Here is a 21482-nt window from a genome sequence, read left to right on the forward strand (position 1 = left end):
CAGTGAGTGAGTGAGTGAGTGAGTGAGTGAGTGAGTGAGTGAGTGAGTGAGTGAGTGAGTGAGTGAGTGAGTGAGTGAGTGAGTGAGTGAAAGAGAGAGAGAGTGAAAGAGAGAGAGAGAGAGTGAAAGAGAGAGAGAGTGAAAGAGAGAGAGTGAAAGAGAGAGAGTGAAAGAGAGAGAGAGTGAAAGAGAGAGAGAGTGAAAGCCCCTTTGCGGCCGGTGGCGTTTCCACGCCTTTTCCCGGAAAGGAAGGACGCCGCCGCGGACGAGCGAGCCAGGGCCAACGGAGGGGTCGGGAGCGGGCCGTTTGGGCGGTTTCAAAAAAACGGTCACTCTGGCTCCCCTTCAGCACGCACAAGCCTTTCGCCTTTTACTAAAGACTTCCGTGGAGGGGAGCGCCGACGAGCGGGACGTGGTATTTTTGGTCGGCTTTGCCCGAGGGAGGGCAGAGCCTGATGGATTTGTGAGGAAAAAAAGCAGGGTAAGGTTAGCGTTGGGTGGGTGGGTGGGTGGGTGGGTGGGTGGGTGGGTGGGTGCGTGCGTGCGTGCGTGCGTGCAGGTCTTTTTGTCTTCCTTTTTCCTCTGCTTAATCCCCATCCCTTGGCCTTTTGGTCCCTGCTCCTTCCGTGGCCCGCTGGGCCTCTTGGTCCCTGCTTCCTCTTGGTCCCTGCTTCCTCTTGGTCCCTGCTTCCTCTTGGTCCCTGCTTCCTCTTGGTCCCTGCTTCCTCTTGGTCCCTGCTTCCTCTTGGTCCCTGCTTCCTCTTGGTCCCTGCTTCCTCTTGGTCCCTGCTTCCTCTTGGTCCCTGCTTCCTCTTGGTCCCTGCTTCCTCTTGGTCCCTGCTTCTTCTTCCGTGGCCCGCTTGGCCTTTGCTTTTAGCTGCCGTCTTCTCGGTCCCCGCCGCCGCCGCCGCCGCCTCTTCTTCTTCTTCCTCTGCGGCGTCGGCGTTTCCTTTTGGCTTCCGTCGTCGGGGCCGTTCTCGGTCCGGCGGTCGCCAGAGGGGCCGGCGCCCAAACGTCCCGGCCGGCGCACGGAGGCCCCGCGCGCGGGGGGCGCGGAGCAGTGCGGGTCATCGCTTCTCGGCCTTTTGGCTAAGATCAAGTGTAGTATCTGTTCTTATCAGTTTAATATCTGATACGTCCTCCATGCGAGGACAACATATTAAACGGATTTTTGCCACAGGGAGTCGGAACAGGGGCTCGCTCCGTCCGCTCCGCGCATCGCCCCGGTATTGCAGCGCCTCCGGGAAGGGTGCACTCTTTCTAAGCGTGTCAAAGGGAGAAAAAAACGAGGGAGGGAGCGATTGGGGTTGGGGCTGGGGTTTTTGGGGTTGGGGCTGGGGTTTTTGGGGTTGGGGCTTGGGTTTTTGTGGCGATGAGGTGAAAAAAGGGGTTTGACGCGCGGCGCCGGCGGCGGCGGCGGCGGCGGCGGCGGAGCCCCGTCGGCCGGCGGCGTTTTCCCGCCCTTTTAGATATAAAAAAAAAAAAAAAAAAACCTGAAGTGAGGTGAGTGACTTGGAATGGGGGAGACAGTGAGTGAGTGAGTGAGTGAGTGAGTGAGTGAGTGAGTGAGTGAGTGAGTGAGTGAGTGAGTGAAAGAGAGAGAGAGTGAAAGAGAGAGAGAGAGAGTGAAAGAGAGAGAGAGTGAAAGAGAGAGAGTGAAAGAGAGAGAGTGAAAGAGAGAGAGAGTGAAAGAGAGAGAGAGTGAAAGCCCCTTTGCGGCCGGTGGCGTTTCCACGCCTTTTCCCGGAAAGGAAGGACGCCGCCGCGGACGAGCGAGCCAGGGCCAACGGAGGGGTCGGGAGCGGGCCGTTTGGGCGGTTTCAAAAAAACGGTCACTCTGGCTCCCCTTCAGCACGCACAAGCCTTTCGCCTTTTACTAAAGACTTCCGTGGAGGGGAGCGCCGACGAGCGGGACGTGGTATTTTTGGTCGGCTTTGCCCGAGGGAGGGCAGAGCCTGATGGATTTGTGAGGAAAAAAAGCAGGGTAAGGTTAGCGTTGGGTGGGTGGGTGGGTGGGTGGGTGGGTGGGTGGGTGGGTGCGTGCGTGCGTGCGTGCGTGCAGGTCTTTTTGTCTTCCTTTTTCCTCTGCTTAATCCCCATCCCTTGGCCTTTTGGTCCCTGCTCCTTCCGTGGCCCGCTGGGCCTCTTGGTCCCTGCTTCCTCTTGGTCCCTGCTTCCTCTTGGTCCCTGCTTCCTCTTGGTCCCTGCTTCCTCTTGGTCCCTGCTTCCTCTTGGTCCCTGCTTCCTCTTGGTCCCTGCTTCCTCTTGGTCCCTGCTTCCTCTTGGTCCCTGCTTCCTCTTGGTCCCTGCTTCCTCTTGGTCCCTGCTTCCTCTTGGTCCCTGCTTCCTCTTGGTCCCTGCTTCTTCTTCCGTGGCCCGCTTGGCCTTTGCTTTTAGCTGCCGTCTTCTCGGTCCCCGCCGCCGCCGCCGCCGCCTCTTCTTCTTCTTCCTCTGCGGCGTCGGCGTTTCCTTTTGGCTTCCGTCGTCGGGGCCGTTCTCGGTCCGGCGGTCGCCAGAGGGGCCGGCGCCCAAACGTCCCGGCCGGCGCACGGAGGCCCCGCGCGCGGGGGGCGCGGAGCAGTGCGGGTCATCGCTTCTCGGCCTTTTGGCTAAGATCAAGTGTAGTATCTGTTCTTATCAGTTTAATATCTGATACGTCCTCCATGCGAGGACAACATATTAAACGGATTTTTGCCACAGGGAGTCGGAACAGGGGCTCGCTCCGTCCGCTCCGCGCATCGCCCCGGTATTGCAGCGCCTCCGGGAAGGGTGCACTCTTTCTAAGCGTGTCAAAGGGAGAAAAAAACGAGGGAGGGAGCGATTGGGGTTGGGGCTGGGGTTTTTGGGGTTGGGGCTGGGGTTTTTGGGGTTGGGGCTTGGGTTTTTGTGGCGATGAGGTGAAAAAAGGGGTTTGACGCGCGGCGCCGGCGGCGGCGGCGGCGGCGGCGGCGGAGCCCCGTCGGCCGGCGGCGTTTTCCCGCCCTTTTAGATATAAAAAAAAAAAAAAAAAAAACCTGAAGTGAGGTGAGTGACTTGGAATGGGGGAGACAGTGAGTGAGTGAGTGAGTGAGTGAGTGAGTGAGTGAGTGAGTGAGTGAGTGAGTGAGTGAGTGAGTGAGTGAGTGAGTGAAAGAGAGAGAGAGTGAAAGAGAGAGAGAGAGAGTGAAAGAGAGAGAGAGTGAAAGAGAGAGAGTGAAAGAGAGAGAGTGAAAGAGAGAGAGAGTGAAAGAGAGAGAGAGTGAAAGCCCCTTTGCGGCCGGTGGCGTTTCCACGCCTTTTCCCGGAAAGGAAGGACGCCGCCGCGGACGAGCGAGCCAGGGCCAACGGAGGGGTCGGGAGCGGGCCGTTTGGGCGGTTTCAAAAAAACGGTCACTCTGGCTCCCCTTCAGCACGCACAAGCCTTTCGCCTTTTACTAAAGACTTCCGTGGAGGGGAGCGCCGACGAGCGGGACGTGGTATTTTTGGTCGGCTTTGCCCGAGGGAGGGCAGAGCCTGATGGATTTGTGAGGAAAAAAAGCAGGGTAAGGTTAGCGTTGGGTGGGTGGGTGGGTGGGTGGGTGCGTGCGTGCGTGCGTGCGTGCAGGTCTTTTTGTCTTCCTTTTTCCTCTGCTTAATCCCCATCCCTTGGCCTTTTGGTCCCTGCTCCTTCCGTGGCCCGCTGGGCCTCTTGGTCCCTGCTTCCTCTTGGTCCCTGCTTCCTCTTGGTCCCTGCTTCCTCTTGGTCCCTGCTTCCTCTTGGTCCCTGCTTCCTCTTGGTCCCTGCTTCCTCTTGGTCCCTGCTTCCTCTTGGTCCCTGCTTCCTCTTGGTCCCTGCTTCCTCTTGGTCCCTGCTTCCTCTTGGTCCCTGCTTCCTCTTGGTCCCTGCTTCTTCTTCCGTGGCCCGCTTGGCCTTTGCTTTTAGCTGCCGTCTTCTCGGTCCCCGCCGCCGCCGCCGCCGCCTCTTCTTCTTCTTCCTCTGCGGCGTCGGCGTTTCCTTTTGGCTTCCGTCGTCGGGGCCGTTCTCGGTCCGGCGGTCGCCAGAGTGGCCGGCGCCCAAACGTCCCGGCCGGCGCACGGAGGCCCCGCGCGCGGGGGGCGCGGAGCAGTGCGGGTCATCGCTTCTCGGCCTTTTGGCTCAGATCAAGTGTAGTATCTGTTCTTATCATCGCTTCTCGGCCTTTTGGCTCATATCAGTGACTCAATTGGTTTAGAGAGCGATCGACCGGCCGGTGGGCGTTACCCCTTTTCAGTTGGTGTCCAATTATTTTTGTGTGTTTTTGTGTTGATTTGCATTTTCACTGACCCAGATTTCTGTCTCCCTTTTGTTCACAGGTCCACAGCCGGGTGCCGGAGCCAGTGCTGGAGGAGGAGTCACTCACCGGAAATTTCCATCTTCCACTGGCCCAGCCCAGTGCTGGGCCAGGTGAGTGCCTCCAAGGCCAGTACTTTTCCGGTCCCTCTGTGGGCCTTGTCTTGTGCTTGTATTGTGTTTGTTCTGTGTTTTAGCCTGTTTTCTGTCTAGTTCCCCCTTTTTGGTTGTGTAGCTTGTTAGCTGTTTTTGTCTGTCCCCCCCCCATTTGGGGCCTACTTTGTTGTCTTTAGTGTTGTTTTTGGTGTTATAGTCTTGTGTTTTGTAGTGTTTGGTGTAGCCTAGCCACCAATTGCTCGATTGGTGGCAGGTGTGTCTGGTTAGGTGTTGTCAGTATTTTTCCGTTGAGTGTGAGTCTCCATCTTGTGGCCGTTTATTTATTTAGCTTTTGTTTAGTCAAGTGTTGTTTGGTCTTTTTTTTCTTGTCCCCCCCCCCCCCCTTTTTTGGGCCTATTAAGTGTTGTCTTAAGTGTATTTTGTTTTTAGTCCTTTGTGAGTGTTAGTGTTGTTGGCATAGCCTAGCCGCCAATCCTAGATTGGTGGCAGGTGTGTCCTGTCTGGTTGGTGTCAGTGTTTTTCCGTGTCTTGTGAGTGTTTGTCTCCATCTTGTGGCTGTTTTTTGTTTTGTTTTGTTTTTTGGATTTATTTAATTGTTACTCGGTCTTTGTTTGTCCTCAGTCCTTGTTAAGTGTTTTGGTTTAATTTTCCCCAGCCGGTCCCTTAAGCCCCTTATTTTTGGAAATTTCATTTAGGTGTTTTTGGTGGTGGTTTGTGTATAGTCCAGTTGCTGTTTGTCACCCCCTCACTTTTGTTCTGTAAGTCATTCCCTAGCCCTACCCCCCCCCTACCCTACCCCCTCCCCCCTGACCTGTGTTTGTGTCTTCCCCTACCCTGTTGTGTTGGTGTGCCCCCCCCCCCCCCCGTTACCTCTCGCTGTGTCACCCCCCCCCCCTAAGTGTATTGACCTTTGTTGAGTGTTGTTTGTGCCTCCAAAATGTCGGCCGCTCGTGCTGGCATGAGGAGGCACAACAGTGTCCGTTTCATGTTCAAGGTGGTGGGAGGAGTGAAGGTGGAGATGTCCAGGCTGGACTTCTCCAGGAAGGTGCTGCAGAGACTGCTCAGGTTCACCCCGGCCGACCTGAACTGCATCGTGGCCTTGCCTGCCGGGCAGGGCTTCGATGTCAGTTTCAGCGTGGCTGCGGGGCTGAAGGAATTCTGGACACGTTTCGAAGTAAGCAAAGATCAAGTGACCCAAACGTTTCGCGTGGAAAAACTGACTGACAACACCTTGAAAGTGGTGATTGTCAGGATGTTTAATGAGACTGTGAACCCCGAGGATATCTGTGTCTGGTTGAAAAGGTACTGCACAGTTAAAGGGGTTCCAGTTAGAGTGAAGGATCTGGATGGCATATGGAACGGAGCTTGGCGGGTGCCCATCCAGCAGGTTCCAGATTCGACAGGTTTTGAAGGACTGAGGCAGTTACCCTCAATCATAGTGTTGGGGGAGAACAGGGGCTTCGTGCACTACGTGGGACAGCCAAAGTTATGCAGAAAGTGCATGAAGCAGGGGCACCTCGCGGAGGCGTGCCAGGAGGTGGTGTGCGGCAAGTGTCGGGAGATTGGGCACGTCTTCGCGGAGTGCCCCAATGGGAGGGCTTGCAACTTGTGCGGCGAGCTCTCCCACCTGTTCAGAGACTGTCCTCAGTCCTTCGCCAACAAGGTCCGGGCGAGCAGGGCGCCCGCAGAACCTGAGGTGGCAAAGGAGAGACCCGAGGAAAAGAGGGCGGAGGGAGAGACGGAAAAGGAGGCGGAGGAAGTGGGAGTGGCGGAGGAAGTGGTGGCGGACCCTGTTTTTACCCCTTTTAATCAGGTGGCCGCCGAGCACGAGGAAGCGAGAGAGGGCGGGGGAGAGGAGGCTGGGAGCTCTGAGGAGACAGGAGCCTCCAGCTCCTCTCCCAGCACCAGTGACTCGGCGGCCAGCGAAGAGTCTATGCAGTGTGGGCAGCTTTTACTTGGCAAACGAGATAGAGATCTGTCCGCTGACATCGATCCAGCCAGTAAAAAGGGGAGGCCGGAAGTGAGCTCTGGAGAGTCAGATTCCTCTCCTAGGGTATTTCCTTCCAGCTCTCCTAACCAAGTGGCCTTTTTAACGATGAACATCACGGCATCCACCCCCAAGGAGAGCTCAGGCCTCCCCAAACGCCCCTCCAAGAAGAAGAAAGAGATGAAGAGTGAGGAGGTAAGCATAGTTTTATGTTCTTAACACTTGTTTTATTGTTTTATTGTTTTACTCTTTGTAAGATCCCCCCCACGTTTTTAGTCTTATGCACGTCCTTTTAACCCCTTTTACCCTTCTAATGGCGCTCACTTTTAGCACCATAAATGTCAGATGTATCACAACCACTTTTAGGGCGCAGTCCGTTTTAACATTTTTAAGTACTGTGAAAAGCGATGTGTTTTTATTACAGGAATGTGGACTGCCTTTTAAAAACTCCTATTTTAAGTGGGAACAAATGTGGAGCCACGGGCCCTCCTACTGGAGCGGCTCCAATGAGAATAAAAACGACGGAGTGGCGGTTTTAATAAGGAATCCACATGTGTTGGTGAAGGGGTGCACTGCTTTTAGAAATGGACGGGTGCTTTTACTAAATTTGACCTTTTTAGGGAAGGATTTTAAAGTAATCAATGTGTATGGTTTTAGTGATAAGCATGAACGTTTTACGCTTTTAGAAGACCTGCAGTCCCACCTGCTAGGTAGGGCTCCCCTGATTTTAGCAGGGGATTTTAACAGTGTTTTAACTAGGGCTGACAGGAGAGGTGCAGGGGTTGATTTTAAGGTAGACAAGGCATCGACTCTTTTAAACAGTACTGTTAGGGATTTTAGACTGACTGACTGTTTCAAGACCTTGCATCCCAGAGAGGAGGGCCTCACCTGGTTCAGTGATGACGGCACCAAAGCCTCTCGCATTGACTACTGTTTTACCCGGGACGCCCCCCCAACCGATGCTAGATTGACCCCGGTTTTCTTCTCGGACCACTCTATGCTGTCCTGCACCCTTTCACTATCCTCGGGTGTGACTGTAGGGAAGGGTCTGTGGAAACTGAACTGCTCCCTGTTGGAGGATGAGGAGGCCGCGAGGCAGTACAGGGAGCAGTTCAGGGACTGGCAGACCCTCCAGGACTGTTTTGACACCAGAGCACAGTGGTGGGAGATGGTGAAGGGTAGGACCAAAGCCTTTTTTAGTCAGTTAGGGAGAGCCAGGAAAAAGAAAGCAGATAGGCGCATGGTGGGACTGCAGAAACGTTTGGAAAGATATTTTATTTTAAGAAACCAGGGCATTGATTTTAACTACGAGATTAAAGAGGTAAAGCAAGAAATGACTATTTTATCGTTGGAAAAAAGCAAGGGGATCATTTTAAGGAGCAAGGAAAGGGATCTGGAAGAAGGAGAAAAGTGCACTAGGTACTTTTTTAAGAAAATTTTAAGCAGGAGTGGGACTATGTCAAAACTTAAAAACAAGGAAGGAGAAATAATGGAGGAAACAGATGACATTTTAAAAGTAGTAGAGACTTTTTATGGGGAACTGTTTGGGGAAAAAGACATTTTAAGGGAGCGAACGAAAGAGGTTTTAGGGTTTTTAGAGAAAACAGTCGAAAACACGGGCCAACTAGAGGAGGATTTTAACATTGAAGAATTAAACAGGTGTGTTAAGGGTTTTAAGGGAGGGAAGTCTCCGGGGGCAGATGGGCTGCCTCTGGAGTTTTACCTGACCTTTTGGGACATTTTAGCACACGACCTCCTGACTGTTTTTAAAGACCTAGAGGACCTCGACAGACTTCCGGACAGTTTCAGAGTAGGGATAGTGTCATTACTCCATAAAAAAGACGACAGGACCGACCTGAAGAACTGGAGACCCATCACGCTTTTAAATTTTGATTTGAAACTTTTTAGTAAACTTTTAGCCAACAGGATGTCCACGGTTTTAGGCTCAGTGATCCACCCGGATCAAACCTGCGCCATCCCGGGAAGGAAGATCACCGACAGCCTCGTACTGATTAGAGACGCCATCTGTCTTGCGAGAGACAGAAACATTCGTTTAGCAGTACTTAACTTAGATTTTGAAAAAGCTTTTGATCGGGTCTCGCACCAGTACCTGTTTCAGGTACTGAAAAAAATGGGCTATCCGGACAGGTTTATAGCGTGGGTGGGCCTGTTGTATAGGGGTATACACAGTAGATTTATGGTTAACGGGAAACTCACAAACGCAGTCAATGTCCACTGCGGCGTCCGTCAGGGTTGTCCGTTATCTCCCCTTCTCTTTGTCTCCTGCATCGAACCCTTGGCGCAGGTGTTGAGAAGGGACCAACGGATCACTGGGCTGGGAGTCCCGGGGAGCGGGGGACTCTCAGCCACATGCGTTTTATATATGGACGACGTCAATGTTTTATGCACCGACCGACCCTCCATCGACAGGACTCTGGACAGGACTGACTGGTTCGGACTGGCGTCAGGGGCCAAACTGAACAGAAACAAGACAGAGGCCCAGTTTCACGGCCCCTGGCGCACACAGGACTTGACAGGACTGCCACTCACCACACAAACAGACTTGAGGGTTCTAGGGGTTAAATTCGACCGGTTAGGGCTAGGCAGCGGGAACTGGGGTGGTCTACTGGGGAAGACTAGGCAACGACTGGCTTTCTGGGGACTACGCGACTTGACCATCGAAGGACGCATTTTAATCATAAAAACTGTGATTTTACCCCTGTTCTTATTGGTTTCAGCTGTTTTTATCCCCCCAAGAAAAGTGCTTTTAGCCTTGGACCGCTTGGTCTTTTATTTCGTTTGGAAGTCCAAGTGGGAAAGGCTGAAAAGAGAGGTCATGAAGCGCAGCCTTTTTAATGGGGGGAGGAGCCTCCCCAACTTTGCTTTATTTCTAACAAGCAGGTACACCGCCCTCCACGTGGGCCTGGCGAGCAAGGACACCAAGACGGGCCTGCTGGTAAAATTCTGGATGGGCGGGTACCTGCGAGCACTGAGGCTCCTCCCCATCGACCTGAGAGTGCCGGTGGCCTTCGACCTCCCACCGGCCTACTCAGTTTTAAAGAAGTTTTTGAAAGATTTTAATCTTGAACAGCAGACAGAGCGAGTTTTAACTAATCACCGTTTTATTCTCTCTGTTGTGCAGGAAGGGGAGCCCGTGAGTCCAGTGCGCGGGCTCGCGCTAGGCGAGCCCTCCACGGTTTGGCGCAACGTGGCCCATCCTGCTCTGCTGAACCGGCACCGCGACCTCAACTGGATGGTGGCCCATGAGATCCTCCCGGTCAGAGCCGTCATGCACTCCCGGGGCATGGGACGAACATCGAGGTGCCCACGGCCGAGTTGTGGCGGAGACGAGACCGTGCGGCACCTGCTCTGGGAGTGCAGGGCCGCCCGGGACCTGTGGATCCAAGCGGGGCCCCTGATAACCCCGAGCCTGCCGGCAGGGGAGGTCCTAACAGCACAGCTGGTGCTCTACGGGGTGAGTCAGAGACCCATACCATCGGGACAATTCCGCCAGCTCTGGCTCACCCTGACATGCTACAAGGAGGCACTTTGGACCTCCAGAAACCTGCTGGTGGGGAAGCGCGTGGAGACGGCCACCCAGGCAGTGGCGATGCTGGCTACAGGGACCCTAGGGTGGTACGTCCCACGCGCCATTCGGAAGGGGCCCCCACCCACGTGAAGTGGTCCGGGCGGCCGCGGCCTGACTGCGCCGGAATGGCTGCCGTGGTCGAGGATCTCCGCTGGGCCCCAGAGGTGAAACGGAGCGGTGACCGGTTCGGTGGAGCGGGAGGAATCGGCCCCGTTCATGGACTCCGAGCCCCCCTATCATTGCACAACAGAGACTTTTAAAACTTTTACACACATTTCTCAAACATGTCTTAACCCCGTATTGATGTGACACTTTTTATGGCTTTTATAACACTGTGTTTTAAAGTATTGTCTTGTTTTAAGTATTGTCTTTTAACATACATACTTTTAAAATTTGATCGAGCACATGTGTCTTTTATCCAAATGTATGCCTTTTAAAGTGTTTTAAGACATGCTAATTGGTAAATGCTAAAATTTTGAAATGTGTTTTTAACGCTCTGTCTTGCTGCAAATGATCAATAAATTCTTTCAAAAGAAAAAAATCTGTTCTTATCAGTTTAATATCTGATACGTCCTCCATGCGAGGACAACATATTAAACGGATTTTTGCCACAGGGAGTCGGAACAGGGGCTCGCTCCGTCCGCTCCGCGCATCGCCCCGGTATTGCAGCGCCTCCGGGAAGGGTGCACTCTTTCTAAGCGTGTCAAAGGGAGAAAAAAACGAGGGAGGGAGCGATTGGGGTTGGGGCTGGGGTTTTTGGGGTTGGGGCTGGGGTTTTTGGGGTTGGGGCTTGGGTTTTTGTGGCGATGAGGTGAAAAAAGGGGTTTGACGCGCGGCGCCGGCGGCGGCGGCGGCGGCGGCGGCGGAGCCCCGTCGGCCGGCGGCGTTTTCCCGCCCTTTTAGATATAAAAAAAAAAAAAAAAAAAACCTGAAGTGAGGTGAGTGACTTGGAATGGGGGAGACAGTGAGTGAGTGAGTGAGTGAGTGAGTGAGTGAGTGAGTGAGTGAGTGAGTGAGTGAGTGAGTGAAAGAGAGAGAGAGTGAAAGAGAGAGAGAGAGAGTGAAAGAGAGAGAGAGTGAAAGAGAGAGAGTGAAAGAGAGAGAGTGAAAGAGAGAGAGAGTGAAAGAGAGAGAGAGTGAAAGCCCCTTTGCGGCCGGTGGCGTTTCCACGCCTTTTCCCGGAAAGGAAGGACGCCGCCGCGGACGAGCGAGCCAGGGCCAACGGAGGGGTCGGGAGCGGGCCGTTTGGGCGGTTTCAAAAAAACGGTCACTCTGGCTCCCCTTCAGCACGCACAAGCCTTTCGCCTTTTACTAAAGACTTCCGTGGAGGGGAGCGCCGACGAGCGGGACGTGGTATTTTTGGTCGGCTTTGCCCGAGGGAGGGCAGAGCCTGATGGATTTGTGAGGAAAAAAAGCAGGGTAAGGTTAGCGTTGGGTGGGTGGGTGGGTGGGTGGGTGGGTGGGTGGGTGCGTGCGTGCGTGCGTGCGTGCAGGTCTTTTTGTCTTCCTTTTTCCTCTGCTTAATCCCCATCCCTTGGCCTTTTGGTCCCTGCTCCTTCCGTGGCCCGCTGGGCCTCTTGGTCCCTGCTTCCTCTTGGTCCCTGCTTCCTCTTGGTCCCTGCTTCCTCTTGGTCCCTGCTTCCTCTTGGTCCCTGCTTCCTCTTGGTCCCTGCTTCCTCTTGGTCCCTGCTTCCTCTTGGTCCCTGCTTCCTCTTGGTCCCTGCTTCCTCTTGGTCCCTGCTTCCTCTTGGTCCCTGCTTCCTCTTGGTCCCTGCTTCCTCTTGGTCCCTGCTTCCTCTTGGTCCCTGCTTCTTCTTCCGTGGCCCGCTTGGCCTTTGCTTTTAGCTGCCGTCTTCTCGGTCCCCGCCGCCGCCGCCGCCGCCTCTTCTTCTTCTTCCTCTGCGGCGTCGGCGTTTCCTTTTGGCTTCCGTCGTCGGGGCCGTTCTCGGTCCGGCGGTCGCCAGAGGGGCCGGCGCCCAAACGTCCCGGCCGGCGCACGGAGGCCCCGCGCGCGGGGGGCGCGGAGCAGTGCGGGTCATCGCTTCTCGGCCTTTTGGCTAAGATCAAGTGTAGTATCTGTTCTTATCAGTTTAATATCTGATACGTCCTCCATGCGAGGACAACATATTAAACGGATTTTTGCCACAGGGAGTCGGAACAGGGGCTCGCTCCGTCCGCTCCGCGCATCGCCCCGGTATTGCAGCGCCTCCGGGAAGGGTGCACTCTTTCTAAGCGTGTCAAAGGGAGAAAAAAACGAGGGAGGGAGCGATTGGGGTTGGGGCTGGGGTTTTTGGGGTTGGGGCTGGGGTTTTTGGGGTTGGGGCTTGGGTTTTTGTGGCGATGAGGTGAAAAAAGGGGTTTGACGCGCGGCGCCGGCGGCGGCGGCGGCGGCGGCGGCGGAGCCCCGTCGGCCGGCGGCGTTTTCCCGCCCTTTTAGATATAAAAAAAAAAAAAAAAAAAACCTGAAGTGAGGTGAGTGACTTGGAATGGGGGAGACAGTGAGTGAGTGAGTGAGTGAGTGAGTGAGTGAGTGAGTGAGTGAGTGAGTGAGTGAGTGAGTGAGTGAAAGAGAGAGAGAGTGAAAGAGAGAGAGAGAGAGTGAAAGAGAGAGAGAGTGAAAGAGAGAGAGTGAAAGAGAGAGAGTGAAAGAGAGAGAGAGTGAAAGAGAGAGAGAGTGAAAGCCCCTTTGCGGCCGGTGGCGTTTCCACGCCTTTTCCCGGAAAGGAAGGACGCCGCCGCGGACGAGCGAGCCAGGGCCAACGGAGGGGTCGGGAGCGGGCCGTTTGGGCGGTTTCAAAAAAACGGTCACTCTGGCTCCCCTTCAGCACGCACAAGCCTTTCGCCTTTTACTAAAGACTTCCGTGGAGGGGAGCGCCGACGAGCGGGACGTGGTATTTTTGGTCGGCTTTGCCCGAGGGAGGGCAGAGCCTGATGGATTTGTGAGGAAAAAAAGCAGGGTAAGGTTAGCGTTGGGTGGGTGGGTGGGTGGGTGGGTGGGTGGGTGCGTGCGTGCGTGCGTGCGTGCAGGTCTTTTTGTCTTCCTTTTTCCTCTGCTTAATCCCCATCCCTTGGCCTTTTGGTCCCTGCTCCTTCCGTGGCCCGCTGGGCCTCTTGGTCCCTGCTTCCTCTTGGTCCCTGCTTCCTCTTGGTCCCTGCTTCCTCTTGGTCCCTGCTTCCTCTTGGTCCCTGCTTCCTCTTGGTCCCTGCTTCCTCTTGGTCCCTGCTTCCTCTTGGTCCCTGCTTCCTCTTGGTCCCTGCTTCCTCTTGGTCCCTGCTTCCTCTTGGTCCCTGCTTCCTCTTGGTCCCTGCTTCTTCTTCCGTGGCCCGCTTGGCCTTTGCTTTTAGCTGCCGTCTTCTCGGTCCCCGCCGCCGCCGCCGCCGCCTCTTCTTCTTCTTCCTCTGCGGCGTCGGCGTTTCCTTTTGGCTTCCGTCGTCGGGGCCGTTCTCGGTCCGGCGGTCGCCAGAGGGGCCGGCGCCCAAACGTCCCGGCCGGCGCACGGAGGCCCCGCGCGCGGGGGGCGCGGAGCAGTGCGGGTCATCGCTTCTCGGCCTTTTGGCTAAGATCAAGTGTAGTATCTGTTCTTATCAGTTTAATATCTGATACGTCCTCCATGCGAGGACAACATATTAAACGGATTTTTGCCACAGGGAGTCGGAACAGGGGCTCGCTCCGTCCGCTCCGCGCATCGCCCCGGTATTGCAGCGCCTCCGGGAAGGGTGCACTCTTTCTAAGCGTGTCAAAGGGAGAAAAAAACGAGGGAGGGAGCGATTGGGGTTGGGGCTGGGGTTTTTGGGGTTGGGGCTGGGGTTTTTGGGGTTGGGGCTTGGGTTTTTGTGGCGATGAGGTGAAAAAAGGGGTTTGACGCGCGGCGCCGGCGGCGGCGGCGGCGGCGGCGGCGGAGCCCCGTCGGCCGGCGGCGTTTTCCCGCCCTTTTAGATATAAAAAAAAAAAAAAAAAAAAAACCTGAAGTGAGGTGAGTGACTTGGAATGGGGGAGACAGTGAGTGAGTGAGTGAGTGAGTGAGTGAGTGAGTGAGTGAGTGAGTGAGTGAGTGAGTGAAAGAGAGAGAGAGTGAAAGAGAGAGAGAGAGAGTGAAAGAGAGAGAGAGTGAAAGAGAGAGAGTGAAAGAGAGAGAGTGAAAGAGAGAGAGAGTGAAAGAGAGAGAGAGTGAAAGCCCCTTTGCGGCCGGTGGCGTTTCCACGCCTTTTCCCGGAAAGGAAGGACGCCGCCGCGGACGAGCGAGCCAGGGCCAACGGAGGGGTCGGGAGCGGGCCGTTTGGGCGGTTTCAAAAAAACGGTCACTCTGGCTCCCCTTCAGCACGCACAAGCCTTTCGCCTTTTACTAAAGACTTCCGTGGAGGGGAGCGCCGACGAGCGGGACGTGGTATTTTTGGTCGGCTTTGCCCGAGGGAGGGCAGAGCCTGATGGATTTGTGAGGAAAAAAAGCAGGGTAAGGTTAGCGTTGGGTGGGTGGGTGGGTGGGTGGGTGGGTGGGTGGGTGCGTGCGTGCGTGCGTGCGTGCAGGTCTTTTTGTCTTCCTTTTTCCTCTGCTTAATCCCCATCCCTTGGCCTTTTGGTCCCTGCTCCTTCCGTGGCCCGCTGGGCCTCTTGGTCCCTGCTTCCTCTTGGTCCCTGCTTCCTCTTGGTCCCTGCTTCCTCTTGGTCCCTGCTTCCTCTTGGTCCCTGCTTCCTCTTGGTCCCTGCTTCCTCTTGGTCCCTGCTTCCTCTTGGTCCCTGCTTCCTCTTGGTCCCTGCTTCCTCTTGGTCCCTGCTTCCTCTTGGTCCCTGCTTCCTCTTGGTCCCTGCTTCTTCTTCCGTGGCCCGCTTGGCCTTTGCTTTTAGCTGCCGTCTTCTCGGTCCCCGCCGCCGCCGCCGCCGCCTCTTCTTCTTCTTCCTCTGCGGCGTCGGCGTTTCCTTTTGGCTTCCGTCGTCGGGGCCGTTCTCGGTCCGGCGGTCGCCAGAGGGGCCGGCGCCCAAACGTCCCGGCCGGCGCACGGAGGCCCCGCGCGCGGGGGGCGCGGAGCAGTGCGGGTCATCGCTTCTCGGCCTTTTGGCTAAGATCAAGTGTAGTATCTGTTCTTATCAGTTTAATATCTGATACGTCCTCCATGCGAGGACAACATATTAAACGGATTTTTGCCACAGGGAGTCGGAACAGGGGCTCGCTCCGTCCGCTCCGCGCATCGCCCCGGTATTGCAGCGCCTCCGGGAAGGGTGCACTCTTTCTAAGCGTGTCAAAGGGAGAAAAAAACGAGGGAGGGAGCGATTGGGGTTGGGGCTGGGGTTTTTGGGGTTGGGGCTGGGGTTTTTGGGGTTGGGGCTTGGGTTTTTGTGGCGATGAGGTGAAAAAAGGGGTTTGACGCGCGGCGCCGGCGGCGGCGGCGGCGGCGGCGGCGGAGCCCCGTCGGCCGGCGGCGTTTTCCCGCCCTTTTAGATATAAAAAAAAAAAAAAAAAAAACCTGAAGTGAGGTGAGTGACTTGGAATGGGGGAGACAGTGAGTGAGTGAGTGAGTGAGTGAGTGAGTGAGTGAGTGAGTGAGTGAGTGAGTGAGTGAGTGAGTGAAAGAGAGAGAGAGTGAAAGAGAGAGAGAGAGAGTGAAAGAGAGAGAGAGTGAAAGAGAGAGAGTGAAAGAGAGAGAGTGAAAGAGAGAGAGAGTGAAAGAGAGAGAGAGTGAAAGCCCCTTTGCGGCCGGTGGCGTTTCCACGCCTTTTCCCGGAAAGGAAGGACGCCGCCGCGGACGAGCGAGCCAGGGCCAACGGAGGGGTCGGGAGCGGGCCGTTTGGGCGGTTTCAAAAAAACGGTCACTCTGGCTCCCCTTCAGCACGCACAAGCCTTTCGCCTTTTACTAAAGACTTCCGTGGAGGGGAGCGCCGACGAGCGGGACGTGGTATTTTTGGTCGGCTTTGCCCGAGGGAGGGCAGAGCCTGATGGATTTGTGAGGAAAAAAAGCAGGGTAAGGTTAGCGTTGGGTGGGTGGGTGGGTGGGTGGGTGGGTGGGTGGGTGCGTGCGTGCGTGCGTGCGTGCAGGTCTTTTTGTCTTCCTTTTTCCTCTGCTTAATCCCCATCCCTTGGCCTTTTGGTCCCTGCTCCTTCCGTGGCCCGCTGGGCCTCTTGGTCCCTGCTTCCTCTTGGTCCCTGCTTCCTCTTGGTCCCTGCTTCCTCTTGGTCCCTGCTTCCTCTTGGTCCCTGCTTCCTCTTGGTCCCTGCTTCCTCTTGGTCCCTGCTTCCTCTTGGTCCCTGCTTCCTCTTGGTCCCTGCTTCCTCTTGGTCCCTGCTTCCTCTTGGTCCCTGCTTCCTCTTGGTCCCTGCTTCCTCTTGGTCCCTGCTTCTTCTTCCGTGGCCCGCTTGGCCTTTGCTTTTAGCTGCCGTCTTCTCGGTCCCCGCCGCCGCCGCCGCCGCCTCTTCTTCTTCTTCCTCTGCGGCGTCGGCGTTTCCTTTTGGCTTCCGTCGTCGGGGCCGTTCTCGGTCCGGCGGTCGCCAGAGGGGCCGGCGCCCAAACGTCCCGGCCGGCGCACGGAGGCCCCGCGCGCGGGGGGCGCGGAGCAGTGCGGGTCATCGCTTCTCGGCCTTTTGGCTAAGATCAAGTGTAGTATCTGTTCTTATCAGTTTAATATCTGATACGTCCTCCATGCGAGGACAACATATTAAACGGATTTTTGCCACAGGGAGTCGGAACAGGGGCTCGCTCCGTCCGCTCCGCGCATCGCCCCGGTATTGCAGCGCCTCCGGGAAGGGTGCACTCTTTCTAAGCGTGTCAAAGGGAGAAAAAAACGAGGGAGGGAGCGATTGGGGTTGGGGCTGGGGTTTTTGGGGTTGGGGCTGGGGTTTTTGGGGTTGGGGCTTGGGTTTTTGTGGCGATGAGGTGAAAAAAGGGGTTTGACGCGCGGCGCCGGCGGCGGCGGCGGCGGCGGCGGCGGAGCCCCGTCGGCCGGCGGCGTTTTCCCGCCCTTTTAGATATAAAAAAAAAAAAAAAAAAACCTGAAGTGAGGTGAGTGACTTGGAATGGGGGAGACAGTGAGTGAGTGAGTGAGTGAGTGAGTGAGTGAGTGAGTGAGTGAGTGAGTGAGTGAGTGAGTGAGTGAAAGAGAGAGAGAGTGAAAGAGAGAGAGAGAGAGTGAAAGAGAGAGAGAGTGAAAGAGAGAGAGTGAAAGAGAGAGAGTGAAAGAGAGAGAGAGTGAAAGAGAGAGAGAGTGAAAGCCCCTTTGCGGCCGGTGGCGTTTCCACGCCTTTTCCCGGAAAGGAAGGACGCCGCCGCGGACGAGCGAGCCAGGGCCAACGGAGGGGTCGGGAGCGGGCCGTTTGGGCGGTTTCAAAAAAACGGTCACTCTGGCTCCCCTTCAGCACGCACAAGCCTTTCGCCTTTTACTAAAGACTTCCGTGGAGGGGAGCGCCGACGAGCGGGACGTGGTATTTTTGGTCGGCTTTGCCCGAGGGAGGGCAGAGCCTGATGGATTTGTGAGGAAAAAAAGCAGGGTAAGGTTAGCGTTGGGTGGGTGGGTGGGTGGGTGGGTGGGTGGGTGGGTGCGTGCGTGCGTGCGTGCGTGCAGGTCTTTTTGTCTTCCTTTTTCCTCTGCTTAATCCCCATCCCTTGGCCTTTTGGTCCCTGCTCCTTCCGTGGCCCGCTGGGCCTCTTGGTCCCTGCTTCCTCTTGGTCCCTGCTTCCTCTTGGTCCCTGCTTCCTCTTGGTCCCTGCTTCCTCTTGGTCCCTGCTTCCTCTTGGTCCCTGCTTCCTCTTGGTCCCTGCTTCCTCTTGGTCCCTGCTTCCTCTTGGTCCCTGCTTCCTCTTGGTCCCTGCTTCCTCTTGGTCCCTGCTTCCTCTTGGTCCCTGCTTCTTCTTCCGTGGCCCGCTTGGCCTTTGCTTTTAGCTGCCGTCTTCTCGGTCCCCGCCGCCGCCGCCGCCGCCTCTTCTTCTTCTTCCTCTGCGGCGTCGGCGTTTCCTTTTGGCTTCCGTCGTCGGGGCCGTTCTCGGTCCGGCGGTCGCCAGAGGGGCCGGCGCCCAAACGTCCCGGCCGGCGCACGGAGGCCCCGCGCGCGGGGGGCGCGGAGCAGTGCGGGTCATCGCTTCTCGGCCTTTTGGCTAAGATCAAGTGTAGTATCTGTTCTTATCAGTTTAATATCTGATACGTCCTCCATGCGAGGACAACATATTAAACGGATTTTTGCCACAGGGAGTCGGAACAGGGGCTCGCTCCGTCCGCTCCGCGCATCGCCCCGGTATTGCAGCGCCTCCGGGAAGGGTGCACTCTTTCTAAGCGTGTCAAAGGGAGAAAAAAACGAGGGAGGGAGCGATTGGGGTTGGGGCTGGGGTTTTTGGGGTTGGGGCTGGGGTTTTTGGGGTTGGGGCTTGGGTTTTTGTGGCGATGAGGTGAAAAAAGGGGTTTGACGCGCGGCGCCGGCGGCGGCGGCGGCGGCGGCGGCGGAGCCCCGTCGGCCGGCGGCGTTTTCCCGCCCTTTTAGATATAAAAAAAAAAAAAAAAAAAACCTGAAGTGAGGTGAGTGACTTGGAATGGGGGAGACAGTGAGTGAGTGAGTGAGTGAGTGAGTGAGTGAGTGAGTGAGTGAGTGAGTGAGTGAGTGAGTGAGTGAAAGAGAGAGAGAGTGAAAGAGAGAGAGAGAGAGTGAAAGAGAGAGAGAGTGAAAGAGAGAGAGTGAAAGAGAGAGAGTGAAAGAGAGAGAGAGTGAAAGAGAGAGAGAGTGAAAGCCCCTTTGCGGCCGGTGGCGTTTCCACGCCTTTTCCCGGAAAGGAAGGACGCCGCCGCGGACGAGCGAGCCAGGGCCAACGGAGGGGTCGGGAGCGGGCCGTTTGGGCGGTTTCAAAAAAACGGTCACTCTGGCTCCCCTTCAGCACGCACAAGCCTTTCGCCTTTTACTAAAGACTTCCGTGGAGGGGAGCGCCGACGAGCGGGACGTGGTATTTTTGGTCGGCTTTGCCCGAGGGAGGGCAGAGCCTGATGGATTTGTGAGGAAAAAAAGCAGGGTAAGGTTAGCGTTGGGTGGGTGGGTGGGTGGGTGGGTGGGTGGGTGGGTGCGTGCGTGCGTGCGTGCGTGCAGGTCTTTTTGTCTTCCTTTTTCCTCTGCTTAATCCCCATCCCTTGGCCTTTTGGTCCCTGCTCCTTCCGTGGCCCGCTGGGCCTCTTGGTCCCTGCTTCCTCTTGGTCCCTGCTTCCTCTTGGTCCCTGCTTCCTCTTGGTCCCTGCTTCCTCTTGGTCCCTGCTTCCTCTTGGTCCCTGCTTCCTCTTGGTCCCTGCTTCCTCTTGGTCCCTGCTTCCTCTTGGTCCCTGCTTCCTCTTGGTCCCTGCTTCCTCTTGGTCCCTGCTTCCTCTTGGTCCCTGCTTCCTCTTGGTCCCTGCTTCTTCTTCCGTGGCCCGCTTGGCCTTTGCTTTTAGCTGCCGTCTTCTCGGTCCCCGCCGCCGCCGCCGCCGCCTCTTCTTCTTCTTCCTCTGCGGCGTCGGCGTTTCCTTTTGGCTTCCGTCGTCGGGGCCGTTCTCGGTCCGGCGGTCGCCAGAGGGGCCGGCGCCCAAACGTCCCGGCCGGCGCACGGAGGCCCCGCGCGCGGGGGGCGCGGAGCAGTGCGGGTCATCGCTTCTCGGCCTTTTGGCTAAGATCAAGTGTAGTATCTGTTCTTATCAGTTTAATATCTGATACGTCCTCCATGCGAGGACAACATATTAAACGGATTTTTGCCACAGGGAGTCGGAACAGGGGCTCGCTCCGTCCGCTCCGCGCATCGCCCCGGTATTGCAGCGCCTCCGGGAAGGGTGCACTCTTTCTAAGCGTGTCAAAGGGAGAAAAAAACGAGGGAGGGAGCGATTGGGGTTGGGGCTGGGGTTTTTGGGGTTGGGGCTGGGGTTTTTGGGGTTGGGGCTTGGGTTTTTGTGGCGATGAGGTGAAAAAAGGGGTTTGACGCGCGGCGCCGGCGGCGGCGGCGGCGGCGGCGGCGGAGCCCCGTCGGCCGGCGGCGTTTTCCCGCCCTTTTAGATATAAAAAAAAAAAAAAAAAAAACCTGAAGTGAGGTGAGTGACTTGGAATGGGGGAGACAGTGAGTGAGTGAGTGAGTGAGTGAGTGAGTGAGTGAGTGAGTGAGTGAGTGAGTGAGTGAGTGAGTGAAAGAGAGAGAGAGTGAAAGAGAGAGAGAGAGAGTGAAAGAGAGAGAGAGTGAAAGAGAGAGAGTGAAAGAGAGAGAGTGAAAGAGAGAGAGAGTGAAAGAGAGAGAGAGTGAAAGCCCCTTTGCGGCCGGTGGCGTTTCCACGCCTTTTCCCGGAAAGGAAGGACGCCGCCGCGGACGAGCGAGCCAGGGCCAACGGAGGGGTCGGGAGCGGGCCGTTTGGGCGGTTTCAAAAAAACGGTCACTCTGGCTCCCCTTCAGCACGCACAAGCCTTTCGCCTTTTACTAAAGACTTCCGTGGAGGGGAGCGCCGACGAGCGGGACGTGGTATTTTTGGTCGGCTTTGCCCGAGGGAGGGCAGAGCCTGATGGATTTGTGAGGAAAAAAAGCAGGGTAAGGTTAGCGTTGGGTGGGTGGGTGGGTGGGTGGGTGGGTGGGTGCGTGCGTGCGTGCGTGCGTGCAGGTCTTTTTGTCTTCCTTTTTCCTCTGCTTAATCCCCATCCCTTGGCCTTTTGGTCCCTGCTCCTTCCGTGGCCCGCTGGGCCTCTTGGTCCCTGCTTCCTCTTGGTCCCTGCTTCCTCTTGGTCCCTGCTTCCTCTTGGTCCCTGCTTCCTCTTGGTCCCTGCTTCCTCTTGGTCCCTGCTTCCTCTTGGTCCCTGCTTCCTCTTGGTCCCTGCTTCCTCTTGGTCCCTGCTTCCTCTTGGTCCCTGCTTCCTCTTGGTCCCTGCTTCCTCTTGGTCCCTGCTTCCTCTTGGTCCCTGCTTCCTCTTGGTCCCTGCTTCCTCTTGGTCCCTGCTTCTTCTTCCGTGGCCCGCTTGGCCTTTGCTTTTAGCTGCCGTCTTCTCGGTCCCCGCCGCCGCCGCCGCCGCCTCTTCTTCTTCTTCCTCTGCGGCGTCGGCGTTTCCTTTTGGCTTCCGTCGTCGGGGCCGTTCTCGGTCCGGCGGTCGCCAGAGGGGCCGGCGCCCAAACGTCCCGGCCGGCGCACGGAGGCCCCGCGCGCGGGGGGCGCGGAGCAGTGCGGGTCATCGCTTCTCGGCCTTTTGGCTAAGATCAAGTGTAGTATCTGTTCTTATCAGTTTAATATCTGATACGTCCTCCATGCGAGGACAACATATTAAACGGATTTTTGCCACAGGGAGTCGGAACAGGGGCTCGCTCCGTCCGCTCCGCGCATCGCCCCGGTATTGCAGCGCCTCCGGGAAGGGTGCACTCTTTCTAAGCGTGTCAAAGGGAGAAAAAAACGAGGGAGGGAGCGATTGGGGTTGGGGCTGGGGTTTTTGGGGTTGGGGCTGGGGTTTTTGGGGTTGGGGCTTGGGTTTTTGTGGCGATGAGGTGAAAAAAGGGGTTTGACGCGCGGCGCCGGCGGCGGCGGCGGCGGCGGCGGCGGAGCCCCG

At 56.5% G+C, this 21482-nt stretch overlaps 19 non-coding genes and 2 pseudogenes across 19 annotated transcripts; all 21 read left to right on the top strand.

Annotated features, from left to right (window-relative positions):
• Nucleotides 1–329: 329 nt before the first annotated feature.
• LOC146250722 (U5 spliceosomal RNA) lies at nucleotides 330–448 on the top strand. Its single transcript, XR_014734276.1, has one exon. It is a non-coding gene; the product is annotated as a U5 spliceosomal RNA (small nuclear RNA).
• A 621-nt stretch (nucleotides 449–1069) lies between these two features.
• LOC146250723 (U2 spliceosomal RNA) lies at nucleotides 1070–1260 on the top strand. The gene has a single exon (XR_014734319.1). It is a non-coding gene; the product is annotated as a U2 spliceosomal RNA (small nuclear RNA).
• A 572-nt stretch (nucleotides 1261–1832) lies between these two features.
• LOC146250724 (U5 spliceosomal RNA) lies at nucleotides 1833–1951 on the top strand. The gene has a single exon (XR_014734277.1). It is a non-coding gene; the product is annotated as a U5 spliceosomal RNA (small nuclear RNA).
• Nucleotides 1952–2589: 638 nt separating this feature from the next.
• Nucleotides 2590–2780, top strand: LOC146250725 (U2 spliceosomal RNA). Its single transcript, XR_014734320.1, has one exon. It is a non-coding gene; the product is annotated as a U2 spliceosomal RNA (small nuclear RNA).
• A 589-nt stretch (nucleotides 2781–3369) lies between these two features.
• Nucleotides 3370–3488, top strand: LOC146250726 (U5 spliceosomal RNA). The gene has a single exon (XR_014734278.1). It is a non-coding gene; the product is annotated as a U5 spliceosomal RNA (small nuclear RNA).
• Nucleotides 3489–4093: 605 nt separating this feature from the next.
• LOC146250727 (U2 spliceosomal RNA) lies at nucleotides 4094–4224 on the top strand (annotated as a pseudogene).
• Nucleotides 4225–10498: 6274 nt separating this feature from the next.
• Nucleotides 10499–10675, top strand: LOC146250728 (U2 spliceosomal RNA; annotated as a pseudogene).
• A 573-nt stretch (nucleotides 10676–11248) lies between these two features.
• Nucleotides 11249–11367, top strand: LOC146250729 (U5 spliceosomal RNA). The gene has a single exon (XR_014734279.1). It is a non-coding gene; the product is annotated as a U5 spliceosomal RNA (small nuclear RNA).
• A 651-nt stretch (nucleotides 11368–12018) lies between these two features.
• Nucleotides 12019–12209, top strand: LOC146250730 (U2 spliceosomal RNA). The gene has a single exon (XR_014734321.1). It is a non-coding gene; the product is annotated as a U2 spliceosomal RNA (small nuclear RNA).
• A 577-nt stretch (nucleotides 12210–12786) lies between these two features.
• Nucleotides 12787–12905, top strand: LOC146250731 (U5 spliceosomal RNA). Its single transcript, XR_014734280.1, has one exon. It is a non-coding gene; the product is annotated as a U5 spliceosomal RNA (small nuclear RNA).
• A 613-nt stretch (nucleotides 12906–13518) lies between these two features.
• Nucleotides 13519–13709, top strand: LOC146250732 (U2 spliceosomal RNA). Its single transcript, XR_014734322.1, has one exon. It is a non-coding gene; the product is annotated as a U2 spliceosomal RNA (small nuclear RNA).
• Nucleotides 13710–14280: 571 nt separating this feature from the next.
• Nucleotides 14281–14399, top strand: LOC146250733 (U5 spliceosomal RNA). The gene has a single exon (XR_014734281.1). It is a non-coding gene; the product is annotated as a U5 spliceosomal RNA (small nuclear RNA).
• A 617-nt stretch (nucleotides 14400–15016) lies between these two features.
• LOC146250734 (U2 spliceosomal RNA) lies at nucleotides 15017–15207 on the top strand. Its single transcript, XR_014734323.1, has one exon. It is a non-coding gene; the product is annotated as a U2 spliceosomal RNA (small nuclear RNA).
• Nucleotides 15208–15784: 577 nt separating this feature from the next.
• On the top strand, nucleotides 15785–15903 carry LOC146250735 (U5 spliceosomal RNA). Its single transcript, XR_014734283.1, has one exon. It is a non-coding gene; the product is annotated as a U5 spliceosomal RNA (small nuclear RNA).
• Nucleotides 15904–16537: 634 nt separating this feature from the next.
• On the top strand, nucleotides 16538–16728 carry LOC146250736 (U2 spliceosomal RNA). The gene has a single exon (XR_014734324.1). It is a non-coding gene; the product is annotated as a U2 spliceosomal RNA (small nuclear RNA).
• A 576-nt stretch (nucleotides 16729–17304) lies between these two features.
• Nucleotides 17305–17423, top strand: LOC146250737 (U5 spliceosomal RNA). Its single transcript, XR_014734284.1, has one exon. It is a non-coding gene; the product is annotated as a U5 spliceosomal RNA (small nuclear RNA).
• A 617-nt stretch (nucleotides 17424–18040) lies between these two features.
• Nucleotides 18041–18231, top strand: LOC146250738 (U2 spliceosomal RNA). The gene has a single exon (XR_014734325.1). It is a non-coding gene; the product is annotated as a U2 spliceosomal RNA (small nuclear RNA).
• A 577-nt stretch (nucleotides 18232–18808) lies between these two features.
• Nucleotides 18809–18927, top strand: LOC146250739 (U5 spliceosomal RNA). The gene has a single exon (XR_014734285.1). It is a non-coding gene; the product is annotated as a U5 spliceosomal RNA (small nuclear RNA).
• Nucleotides 18928–19561: 634 nt separating this feature from the next.
• On the top strand, nucleotides 19562–19752 carry LOC146250740 (U2 spliceosomal RNA). Its single transcript, XR_014734326.1, has one exon. It is a non-coding gene; the product is annotated as a U2 spliceosomal RNA (small nuclear RNA).
• A 577-nt stretch (nucleotides 19753–20329) lies between these two features.
• On the top strand, nucleotides 20330–20448 carry LOC146250741 (U5 spliceosomal RNA). Its single transcript, XR_014734286.1, has one exon. It is a non-coding gene; the product is annotated as a U5 spliceosomal RNA (small nuclear RNA).
• A 664-nt stretch (nucleotides 20449–21112) lies between these two features.
• On the top strand, nucleotides 21113–21303 carry LOC146250742 (U2 spliceosomal RNA). The gene has a single exon (XR_014734327.1). It is a non-coding gene; the product is annotated as a U2 spliceosomal RNA (small nuclear RNA).
• The last annotated feature ends 179 nt before the right edge of the window (nucleotides 21304–21482 follow it).

The sequence above is a fragment of the Hypomesus nipponensis genome, chromosome 19 (assembly GCF_054491055.1).
Source record: "Hypomesus nipponensis isolate SF chromosome 19, ASM5449105v1, whole genome shotgun sequence".
Lineage (NCBI taxonomy): Eukaryota > Metazoa > Chordata > Actinopteri > Osmeriformes > Osmeridae > Hypomesus > Hypomesus nipponensis.